This window comes from Crocuta crocuta, unplaced genomic scaffold, assembly GCF_008692635.1.
Source record: "Crocuta crocuta isolate KB4526 unplaced genomic scaffold, BGI_CrCroc_1.0 scaffold30, whole genome shotgun sequence".
Taxonomy (NCBI): Eukaryota; Metazoa; Chordata; class Mammalia; order Carnivora; family Hyaenidae; genus Crocuta; species Crocuta crocuta.
This window is the reverse complement of record NW_027528345.1, coordinates 13,908,042-13,920,247: the sequence shown is the minus strand read 5'-3', so window position 1 is coordinate 13,920,247 and position 12,206 is coordinate 13,908,042. Positions and strand designations below refer to the sequence as shown.

Sequence of the window (12,206 nt, the reverse complement as noted above, 5' to 3'; positions counted from 1 at the left end):
TCCGAGCCCTGGAATCCCCACACATGCCTTACTGATGAGAAATCTGTGGCTCAGAGAGGGGAGAGGGAGGATACAGGAGTCTCATTCTGTCTCCATCATGCCGGCAATCGAAGAGAAGCCCCACGGGGCGACCCAGATGTTGGAGGGTAACAGACAAATCTTGGCCGCAGCGGTGGCCCAGCCCCCAAAATCTGGAGCCAGACCGCATAGACGCTAATCCTGGATCCTCCTTTTCTTAGCAGTGTGATCCTAGACGGGATACTTGACTCCTCCGGGCCTCAGTTTCCCCATCTATAAAACCGGGGCTGATGATAATAGCAACCCCCCACCTCATAGGGTTGTGGAGACGATTCAGTGAGTTTGGGCCCACAAAGCCCCTAGGAGCAGCGCTGGGACACGGGGACCACTCTGTGTAAGTGCTAAAACTCGGAGCTTCTCTGATTCTGTCCCCTGCCCCCTTCTGATTGTGCACCTCCCCTGCCTCCTTTCCTGAAAAAGCGTGAACAATTGCCAAGGGAGCCCCTTGTCAAGTCTGCCATCACCAAGCTCTTTGTGAACACGACCTGCCCTGCCCCGCCCCGAAGCGTCATCATTCTGGGGAGAGCAGCGAGGACCCGAGGCGCCCAGTGGGCTCACCCACTCCAGGTGCCTGTGCCCAGCGGGCTCAGCCTTGACGTGGGCAGAAGGGCCTCTTCCCCCAGCCCCCCTCAACTTCCTGGAGCCGCAGGGGGCCCGGGAGCTCTCGGTAACAGCACATTAAGCCCCTGTTTGTGGGAACTTTAATTTAAACACAAATTAGAGACGGCAAATGACTCTGGCAGCCAGATAAGCCATCCCGGGAGAGCAAGGAATAAGCCAAGAGAAGCAGTCGAGGTAAGGCCTGAATTTAAGCTGCCGTAGATTCCGAGAAGCCTGGGACAGAGGAAGGCTGGAGGGACTCCGTGAGGACCCCCAGAAGCCCCGCGCCCCCCGGTCCCCCGCTCGGGCTCCATGCCAGTCCCCTTCCCCTCTATTTCCTGTTTGCCATATTCCATCCCTCCCTGCTCCCGCCTCACGGTTTTGGAGAACTCACTTTCTTTGCTTTGTCTTATCCACTTCTGTAATCCACTATTCTGAGAAAGTCCTACTTACCATCTAACCTCCATCTTCTCTATCACAGGTAAAGCATAGCACATCCCGCTTAGTGGTGGCTCAAGGAGTTTCTAGTCAGGAAGCAAACGTGGTAGAGTGGAAACCACCTGCATCCTGGGAGCCCCGGGTTTCCTCCTCTGGTTTCCTCATCTGTACAATGAACGTGTGAGAGAAGACTTCTAAGGTCCTGGGAGCTCTGGCTTTTCCCCGGAGAACTGGAGGGCAAGAACATCCCAGGAAATCTCGAATGTTCTACAACCCAGGAGTTTTCCACTGTTCTAGAGACATTGTTGGTTATTTGGGGGCTGGGAGAGAGGAGAAAGCAGCCAAGCCTGTCTATTCCTTTGTGGGAAGGGTCTCCAGGCTTTCCTCCACCCCTCTGCACACAACCCAGGCCCAGGCCAGGGCTAGAGGCTGCCTTTCCAGCTCTGTCGAGGCCTGCTGAGCTCAGCTCTGTGTGGCTGTGGCTGCTGAGATGTTACTGTCCTCTGGGGTAGGGGCAACATATGTTCCCTCTGTCACAGCACCTGTGAGGGTGGCTGAGGGATGCCAACCCCCAGGAGGGCAGAGTTCCGCCCTCTGTGGCTGACCTTGAGAAAACTTATCCCCGTCTTTCTGGGAAGCTGAAAGGGAGGACAGAGGGGACATGTCCCGGCCCCCCACCGAACAGAAAGCTGCTGTCCTTCAGAGGGTTAGGGAGCACACCTTGGCCACAGCAAGAGGGAAAAGGGTCAAATCACAGGCAGAACTTTGAGGTTGGATGCAAGAGCAAACTATGACTCCGAGGGGTCATCCAAAAGGAGATACCCATTGCCTTTGGCCTCAGAGCATGTCTGTGAGGCCTGGATCCAGCAAGGGGTGAGGGCTGTGACCCCGAAGGTCAATGCCAGCTTGTGACTCAGGAGTCAGAAGGTCCCTGTGACTGGCATGTCAGGACCTTGGCATTGTTTCTGCCCTGAGGCCCTTAGACAGAGGTGGACAGCTGTCATCGGGGCCCGGGACCCAGCTGTGTCTCCACTTTGCCTGCTTCCCCCCTCTTGTGAGCCTGGCTGCCCCTGGAGCCACAGGCCTGCCCGCCATCTGGGCAACTCAGAGGAGAGCCCACTGCCAAGGGAGTGCCAGCATTGATTTATAGCCCACAACCTTGGCAGGCTCGGCTGTGTGCCCGGAACCTCCTTTGCTCAGGAAAGAGGCGCGCCTCTTAAAGGGGCAGGACAGAGGAGTGCAAGGAAGTCCAGGATGTAAGCTGAGGGTTCAGGGGGCTGGCAAGGAAAAGCCCCACCCCTCAGGACTCTGGGTGACTGTTCTGTCTTAGGGGAGCGTCTCCACTATCCATCACACACCTCTCCTTCGTAGGCTTAGCCCAATCGGGACAATTCCATTCAATCAGTTTACTATCAGTCCTTCCAGATAGACTGCATACTCCATGAGGGCAGGAATCTGAGCCATTGTGTTCGGCCCTGCTAATGGAACACCCAGCACAGCCCGAAATAGAGGCTCAGTTAGCATCTGTCAAGCATAGGAAAGAATAAATAAGTAAAGAGCTTTGCCATTGAGGTCCGGGGAAGACCACTTGCCTTCCTGCTGCCTGCCATGGCTTTCAAGATCCCGCGGCACCCGCCCCTGCCCACAGGACCTCTCCCCCCAGGCCTCTTCCTCACCCCTGTCACGTCACCTGGGACCAGTGAGGCCAATCCGTTACCCAGATGCCCTTGCCTCCCTCCTTCCCTTGGGTCACCTCTCTGAAGTCCGTCACACAATGTGCACTTCCTCCCCTTTTCCTTCAGCCAAGGATGTTTCGCTAAGTGCCTTTGGCCTCCGCTCGCCATTCAGATATTCTTCCCATTACTTCTCAGCATGGAAATTGCCCCATTCATTCATTCATTCATTCAGCAATATTCACTGAGTATATGCTGCACACTAGGCACTGGGTACTGAGAATTCATGAATGAATAAGGCAGACATGACCCCTGACCCCAGGGCCTATATTTCAGGCAGACCCAAAAAAAGGAACCAAATGTGTACGTGCAAGCTGTGGCACCTACTATGAGCAGGGCTGAGGTGATTGTGGACTGGGCGCAGGAGGGACCCCTTAAATTGGGTGGCTGGAGAAGGTTTCTCTGAGGAAGTGACATTTGGCTCCGATTTGAAGGACAAGAAGGAATTGTGTGAAGGGGCGCCTGGGTGGCNTGGTGGGGGGGGGGGGCAGAGGAGGGGTTGTTCCAAACTATATCTACTCCCCCATCTCTTCCAAATTCTGAAACTTCCACCCCTTCATTATGCAGGCATATTGTTTAAAATCCTTGGAGATACAACATGGGCTTGACCCGGAAGCGGATCAGAAAAACAACCCCAGGTTCCGCTCCAGATCGACTGTGTCAGAATCTGCATTTTAACAGAACCCCCAGTCGTCTGGATGCACAGTGATGTTGGAGTGGCACCGAACTGGAGAACACCTCAAAGGTGGAGCAGGGTGGGGACATCCCTGAGGTGAGGGTCGTGGGAGGTGGTGGTGGTTGCTGAATACTTTAGACCTGACCCCAGATGGGGTATGATAGTGTGCGTGGGCTCACGTATGTGCCTCTGGGTGTGTGTGTGTGTGTGTGTGTGTGTGTGTCCAGCCCTGGGAACTACGAGCTATCTGAGGCTTTGCATCTCCTGGGGACATATCTCTACCTCACTGTGATGACACCCCCTCTTCTACATACAGCAGGAAGTCGAATGGAATCTGCCAGCCTCTGGGTGGTGGGGGACACCTCTGAAGCAAGGCGAGGCGAGGACATCCCTTGTTCCTGACCTCCGGCAATCCATTTATCTGACCTGAGTCTCATAAATGCGTCCTGATGAGCCCAATCGCTTGCTAATGGTTATGAGCTGAGACCTGGGGATTTATGGCTGAGGCCTCAGCAGCCACGGACAGGAGCTGGGCTGTGTGCAGGAGATCAGGCTCTGTGTGGCTTCAGTCCATGACGGTCTGCGCCCAGAACCATACCGGGGACACCCCTCCTGCCTTCATTTGGGACAAAGAGTACTGCCCTGGGTAGGAAGGTGGGCCGAGGAGAGAAAAGACCTCTGACTGCAGATGTCCCAGGGATGAAGAGTGAATGTCTGGGAAGCGGGTCTGGCTTGGCTGTGTGTGTGTGTGTGTGTGTGTGTTGGAGGCAGAGGAGTGGATATTGAAGAGAGCCCTGAAATCGGAGCCAATCAAATTGGAGCTCAAATCCTGGATCTGTTGTTTACCAGTGTGTGAGTCTGGACAAATCACTCCTCTTCCCGAGCCTCATTTTCCTCATCTGTAGATGGGAACTGTAACACGACCCCACCGGCAATGTCTGCAGAAGGCACTTCTGATACTAATTGTGTGTATTAAAGTAGGGCAGGAGATTGGGACTCTAATTCCAACGCGGCCACTAACTCGTTGGGATTCTCGCATTGGCTCTGTCCCCAACAGCCTCACATACAAACAAGTTCGGGGTCTCAGTTGCCCCGTAGATGTTAAGAGGGGGCTAGACCTGATGTTCTGTTGGCCCCTTCCAGTTCTCATGTTTTGTGATTCGGACGAGGGGTCCTTCAGTTAGACACGGAGAGTTGGAAGGGCATGGGCCTCATCCTGGCCACACAGGGGGGGTCCCTGCAGCTGTGGCCTCAGCGACCAATGGGGGTGGAGTTGGAAGCTGAGCCAGAACAGCCCCTCCCTCAATCGTGCCTTCTTGTGAGTACTGCCCCTGGCAGGGTGCTGGGCACTGTGTTTGGGAAGTCTGGGGCAAGAGAGGAGATCAAGAAGGGCCCTGCCCGAGGGGTAGGGGCCAGCTGGCTATCGATGGAAATGCCAGAATCTCTCTTGCTTTTTGCATGGGTAGATCTTCAGATAACCTGTTCCCCTTCCTTCTGCTCCCCTCCCCCCACCCAAAACACATTATGGACACACGTGTCGGTGTGTACACACACACACGCTCACGCAGCAGGAGTTTTGAGGCTGACCTGATTGGGGGTGTGAGCCAAATGGCATAGAGAGTCCCACCCCCACCCTGAGAGCCCAGGTAGAGACCTAAGGATTCCTACATCACAGTGCAGATCAGGGCTCTCAGCAATTCCCCCTTGCCGCATTCTGGGAACATCCTGGAGCTGGTCACTGTGGGAAACTGATGTGACCCCCCAACCCAGCCTCACAGATCCCGCCGCCCTTCCATGCTCTGTCCCACCCTCCCCCCATGTGCTTGCATGGAAACCCCGGAGACCTCTAGGGATGCAGAGAGCATCCAAGTCAATGACGTTTACTGAGCACATGTTATGTGCCTGGCACTGAGCCAGGAGCAAGGGCTATGTAGGGAAATTAGACCTGCTTCCTGTTCTCAAGAGGCCATAGCCTTGTAGGGGGGCCGACTTGAAACCATTGCATGACACACAATGCCCCAAAGGACAGCAACGTACAGGGCAACAGGTAGTTCATCTTTATGGGAGAGGGAGGCATAAAAGGAAGCTATTCGAGCCCTTTCTAAACATTGTTTGTGGAATACTGAGAATATATACATATAATAAATCCTCCTGTCCTCATCGCCAGCCAGGACAATGATCACCTTGTGGTCAGAAGCGGTGTGACGCCCTCCCGCCTCCAGGGACCGTTCCTTCGTTCCTTCGGATGGTTTGGGTGGAGGGGCAGCTTGTGAGTAAGCACCGGAGAGGCCCTGCAGGCAGAGGGGGATGCAGCGGCCACAGGCACCAAGCAGGGCTTCGTGCTGATGCGTCAGGTTCGAGCGGGGCCAGCGGGGCAAGGTGCTGTGTCCACCGCGCACGCTGGCTCCCGAGCCCCATTTCGCCCATGTGATTTGTCCCTCTTTATGCAACTAGAAGGCTCTCGAGGCAAGCCTTCCGCAGAGCCCAGGACGCGAAGGCTGGGAGCGAGGCGGGGACAGCCAGGAGGCCCGCGAAGGGCGCGGTGGGGGGAAAGGCGCGCACCGCACTGACGGGCCCGGCGGGCGCAGCCGGGCCTTCCGCCCCGCGTCGGCGCGCGGCCTTAAATATTACCCCGGAGTTTTCAATTATCTCTTCTTAATGGATTTGCAGGGGNGCTGGGGGTCCCCGCCCCTCACGGCTTCTGCTCCGGGACGTCTGCTTTCTCCATCACTCCCGCGGCCTTCGGGGCGGCTCCACTCTCCAGGCGCGGAGCAGCGCGCACAGAAGCGCCACTGTTCTGCTTTGGCAGCAGCCTGGCCTGACAGCTTGTGCCTGAGCAGCAGACCCATCCGTCAGGCGGGAAGGATGGAGCGACGTCCGGCTGCCCGCTCTGAGGACTCCCCTGGGAGCCACCTCTGGCCTTGGCCCAGACTCCTCTCTTCCCCCCTCCCCTTTTGCTCCCCAGCCCTGCCCCAACTGCCAGCTCAGTATGTATGTCTGTCTCCAGTCTCCCTCTTCCCACTCCCCCCACCTCCCTACACACACAGCCTGGAGCCTGCCTCCTGGGAGAACCTCCTGCTCTCTCATGGGTTACACGTACCCCTACCTACATTCACATGGCAGGGCATAAACTCTTTAACTTCAAAGGATCTGGCGATCTTAGTGGACCACAATCCAAAGCTAAGTCAACCAATTAACACTCATGGTTTAAGCCAAGGACTTCGGGCAAACCCCAAGAAGAAGTGGGGGAATAGAAAAATAATGCCTGTAATAACATGGTCTTTCTTCCCGTGTACTTACAGATACTTAATGGGTCCTGAAGTATTTTTGCAGACGTCAAATTCTCTTCTCATTGTGCTAAGGAGTTTGCAAGAACCAAGATGACCAATTCTACATTAAAGCAACAAAAGAAAAATCCTCCTCTACTCCCTTTTTGGTATGTATTTTTTTCCTTCTTGTCAATGTGTGATAATCATCGATCCTGCTTTTAAAATAGTGCATGCTTGGGGTACCTGACTGAGGCAGTGGGTAGAGTAGGCAACTCTTGATCTCATGGTGGTAAGTACTGGCCCTCCCGTTGGAGGTAGAGTTTACTTAAAAAAAATTTTTTTTTTAACATTTATTCATTTTTGAGAGAGAATGCGAGTGGGGGAGGGGCAGAGAGAGACACAGAATCCCAAGCAGGCTCCAAGCTCTGAGCCATCAGCACAGAGCCCCACGCAGGGCTCGAACCCATGAGCAATGAGATCATGACCTGAGACAAAGTCAGACGCTCAACCCACTGAGCCACCCAGGCACCCCTAGAGTTTACTTTAAAAAAATAAAATAGCGCATGCTTATGCAGTCTGGTTAGGAAGACAGAATTCACATTTGAACAGTATAGGGAACAAACGTAAACTACAAATGCTGTTGGCTTATAGAGTAATGGGAGAAGGGGGTGAAAATTAAAATTAAAACATGCGCTTAGTTTAAGGGAGACTTGCTGGAGGAGACCTGATTTGGAAGCAGAATGGTGATATGAATTTAAAAAGAAAGTTCCAGATGGGGAAACACTGGTCCTAGAGCAGGACAGATCCTGTATTTTATTTTGGGTTGAGGAACAGGCACACCTGGCCAAAACACATCTTCTCTGAAAATAGGTTAAGATGAAACAAGACTTGTGTGGTAGCGGGAAGAATTCAGGGAAGACAATGGGATCTCGAGAATGTTGGAGACTGAAGTGAGTGGGGAGGGGCCCTGGAGCACCCCTTCTCCCAAGGAGTCCTCCTGGACTTAGGATCGGCTAGGGGCGAGATGCCTGACCCCGGGAACTCGGCTATCCCCTCTTGCTCTACCTTTATAAGGTTCAGGTATGTGGTCATTGGAGGCAGGGCTCCATGGTTTCAACCACCAGCTCTGACACAGTCAGGGGAGGAGGGGGAGAGAAGCAAAGATCCTTTCCCTCCATCCAGAGTGTCAATGGAGAAACAGAGGTGTGGTCGCTCAAATCGACAAGAATTTATTGAGCACCGGATATGTGTGCCAAGCACTATACAAGGCACTGAGGACCCAGAGGTGACGAGGGCCCAGTCCTTATCAACAAGGTGCTCACAGTTTGGTGGGGAGGACAATCCACTCATTCAGAGAAAGTGCTGAGCTCTTATCAGGCAGCGCCGCAGGCACTAGAGATACAAGCGCAAACCAGACAGACTCTGTCTCTGCTTCTCAGAGATCACTGTCTGCTGCAGAAGATAGGACAGAACCGGCAGTTAGAGTTCAGGGTGATGTGATGTGTGCTTTGCAGGGGATCGGGCCGTTGTCATGCTCCGGTGGTGGGGGGGTGCATGTGACAGACAGCCACCCTAGTCTGTGAAAGGGGAAGTGAGGATGATGTCTACCTCAAAGGATGCACAGAAATCAAGGGCAGAATGCGGCGCCTGGGTGGCTCAGTCGGTTAAGCGTTCAGCCCTTGATCTCGGCTCAGGTCATGATCTCACGGTTCGTGGGATCGAGCCCTGCGTCCGGCTCTGCTGTGAGGCTCTGCTGTGACGGTGGGGAGCCTGTTTAGGATTCTCTCCCTCTCTCTCTGATCCTCCCCCCTCAAAATAGATAAGCTTTAAAAAGTTTTTAAAAAGAAGCAATCAAGGGCAGAATGGCAGGGAGAGGAGGTTGAGGGCCCAGAGTCCATGGGCCTGTTGAGCATCCCAGCTGGAGGCCCAGACGTGGTTCCTTCCTCTAGGCACAGGGTGGCACTGGCCTGCACTACCCCAACTCCTCCAACAGCTGCCGGGAGGGCCACGCGATAATCCCAGCAAAGCCAGACCAGGGAATGAGGTTATCAGTTTTCCTTATTCTCCTGGGAAGCTTCTGCCTCAGGGCTAGGCTGTTCGGGAAGGCTGGAGGGCAGGAGGGCTCTGTGGAGGGTCTTACTCTTCCCACATCCCCCTTACTGATAACGGTTTTGAAACAAACCAGATTGTAAATAACAAGAAACAAGTGATCCGTCTCTCTGGCTGCAGCTGAATACAAACCAGGACGAGAAAGAACTGGCCTCTCTAGAATGTCCTAACCAGCTCCCTACACAAGCCATCCTCACCGCCCCACTGGAGCTGAGTCGGAAAGGGAAGGGGTGAAGCAGCAAAGCAGGAAAGGGTATTCGGGAGAAGGGCCTTGGCAAAGGCCCAGAGGCAAGAGCATCTGTGTGTGTCTTTGGGGAACCGCACGTGCTCCAGCGTAGAGAGGAGAGGTCGGCACAGGCTGGTGGAGAGCCACTTTGTCAGGCTGAGGGGGTGGGGACAGTGAGGTAACCCTGTGGTATTTATGGTTTAAATGCTGACAAGTTTTCCCATAATCCAGAAAATAGAATAATGTCACTCTTGTTCCCGCTATCAAGACTTAAGGTTTTACTAAACTATTATTAAACTTTTGTCAACTTTGCTCTGAAGTTTTATTTATTTATTTATTTATTTCTGAGAGAGAGAGAGAGAGAGTGTGTGTGTGAGCAGGGGAGGTCAGAGAGAGAGGGAGACTCAGAATCGAAGACAGGCTCCAGGCTCCGAGCTAGCTGTCAGCACAGAGCCCAACACGGGGCCCAAACCCACGAACCGTGAGATCATGACCTGAGCCGAAGTCAGATGCTTAACCGACTGAGCCACCCAGGCACCCCATCTTAGCTCTGAAGTTTTAAAAATAAAACAAACAAGTCGTTACAGATGAAACTGAAACTCCCTTTCCCCCTCTCCAGTAACATTCTCCTCCCTCCCAGAGGCACCACCAGATGAATTTGGGGGTGTTCATCCAGTCTATGTTTTCATATTTTACCACACATATATGTCCACTGCTTCAGTGCTTTTTTATTTTTTTAGAGAGAAAGAAGGACAGAGGGAGAGAAAGAAAAAAAAAGAATCTTAAGCAGACTCCACGTTCAGCATGGAGTCTGATGAAGGGCTCAATCCCATGACCCCAAAATCAAGAGTTGGACACTTGGGGGGCCTGGGTGGCTAAGTTGGTTAAGTGTCCGACTTTGACTCAGGTCAGGATCTCATGGTTCATGAGTTTGAGCCTCTCTGTGCTGACAGCTCAGAGCTTGGAGCCTGCTTTGGATTCTGTATCTCTTTCTTTCTCTGCCCTTCCCCCCCTCACATTCTCTCTCTCTCTCTCTCTCTCTCTCTCTCTCTCTCAAAAGTAAATAAACATAAAAAAGAGAGTAGGACGCTCAACTAACTGAGCCACCCAGGCACCCCTGCCTGCTTCAGTGCTTTTTATTTACTTTTTATTTTTTTATTTTAATATTTTTTATTTATTTCTAGGAGAGAGAGAGACAGCGTGAACAGGGGAAGGTCAGAGAGAGAGGGAGACACAGACTATGAAACAGGCTCCAGGCTCCGAGCTGGCAGTCAGCACAGAGCCCGACGCGGGGCTCGAACCCACAAACCGCGAGATCATGACCCAAGCGAAAGTCGGACGCTTAACCGACTAAGCCACCCAGGCGCCCCTTCAGTGCTTTTTAAAAAGCTGTTCAACTATTGCAATATAATTTGCAACTTGGTTTTTTTCATTCCACATTTTTTATTTAAAAGAAAAGTCTCCATTTGAGGTTTTTGGCAAAGCACTGACCGGATCTGGGTTTGTAAGATCACTCTGGCTACCAAGTGGAGGATTCCTGGTGACAGGGAAGACTGGAGATGGTGAGAGCGGAAAAGGAGGTAACAGATCTTCGAAAGGCAGTGACACCAGAGGTCACTGATGGCAAGCCCCCGAGGCAGGAGTTTGTATTGTGCGCGCTGCTCTTCAGCACCACGAACAGGGCCTGGTTTATTGAAGATACTCAACATAAGACTTGTTGACTCAGAGAGGTTGATAGGGGTGGAGGAATCCAGACTGACTCCCAGATTCTCATCCCTGTGCGACTGATGCCATGATGGTGCTAGTGTCCAAGATGAGGGTCCTGGGAAGAGAAGCTGGGTTGCAGGAAAAGATGAATCCAGAAACTGTCTTAGGGGCCAGAGGAAACAGGGCTGCATTGCGCAGTAGGGGTTGATGGTAGGGAGCAGACCAGACTCCCAGTTCTCAGGATTGAGGGCAATGAAGGATCTGAAGCGACCCAGAGACTGGAGGGGGGAAACGTTCAGTCCTGCTGGGGCCAAGGGGAGAGTTCAAAACCAAACCAAATTCAAACACCAGTTTCCTCAGAAGGCCAGGAGGGCAGGGCCCCGCGTCTGCATTACCCACAACGACTGCCTTATTGCCCTTTGTGTGGTGAGTACCCGCAGCAGCCCATTAGCCAAGGCAGAGGAGGAGGAAGAAGGTGTAGTAAGTGATTCTTGAATCATAAAGACCTTGTCAGATGCCCACACTCCCAACTTTGCTCCCACTCTATATTCATCAACAAGATAGACGGGCAGGGTGCTCACAATTGCTTCCTAGGGACTTATTCTTGACCAAATCCAATCTCTCTATTCAGGGAAGGATGTGAAATATAACCTGCTTTCCTGCTCTTAAAACCCAGAGTTCTGGTCATCACCTCGAAAGGCCGCCCTCTGCCCAGAGCTCCCTCAAAGCCACTACCCCTCCTCCTTCCCTTACCCCACCCACCCCTGCCCAGGCCCAGCCACCTCCCACCCTCCACTGCCAATTCACCTTTAAACAGTCTGTCGTTTGTCTTCTCCTTCTCTTTCTCTGACACGCTCCCCTCCCCTGGAAGCCTTCCCCACCCCGCCCTCCCCTGCACCCTAGCACTGATTTCCTGAACTGAACCCTGCAGCTCGCGGCTCCAACCTCATCCATCTTTGTCCCTCTTTCCAGCCCTCACCTGAGCCTTCCATGGCTTGGCCTCAGAGTTCTTTGGGTCTTGGGTATGATTAATGGCATTTCCCTATGTCAGCCCTGGGTTCTGGGGCAGGAATGCCTTTACCATCCCCGGCACTACTCTTTTGGGGGGGACCAGAGCGTCACTTAAGTTTAGTTTGTCCGACAGAGTAAGGTATTTCCTGCTCTCAGAATAAGAGCCATTGTAGATCTAAGTCATTCAACGCCCTTTCCTAGGCGTACTTGTAATTTAGATGTGTTCTTTATTCAAGGAATTGTAGACATCACCAAGAAATGGAGTAGGTGGAGGGGAAAATCTTGGAAGAGCTAGCCAGGGCCCCAACAGCCCACATCTCCAGAAGCCTGCCATTTGAAGGGGTGCTGGGATCCACTGG

The 12,206-nt window shown here is 53.1% G+C and overlaps 1 long non-coding RNA gene across 1 annotated transcript; it reads left to right on the top strand.

The window, feature by feature from the left end:
- The first annotated feature begins 630 nt into the window (after positions 1 to 630).
- Positions 631 to 6,955, top strand: LOC144222921 (uncharacterized). The gene is made up of 3 exons (XR_013332503.1): positions 631 to 873; positions 3,417 to 3,594; positions 6,828 to 6,955. It is a non-coding gene; the product is annotated as an uncharacterized LOC144222921 (long non-coding RNA).
- Positions 6,956 to 12,206: the final 5,251 nt, after the last annotated feature.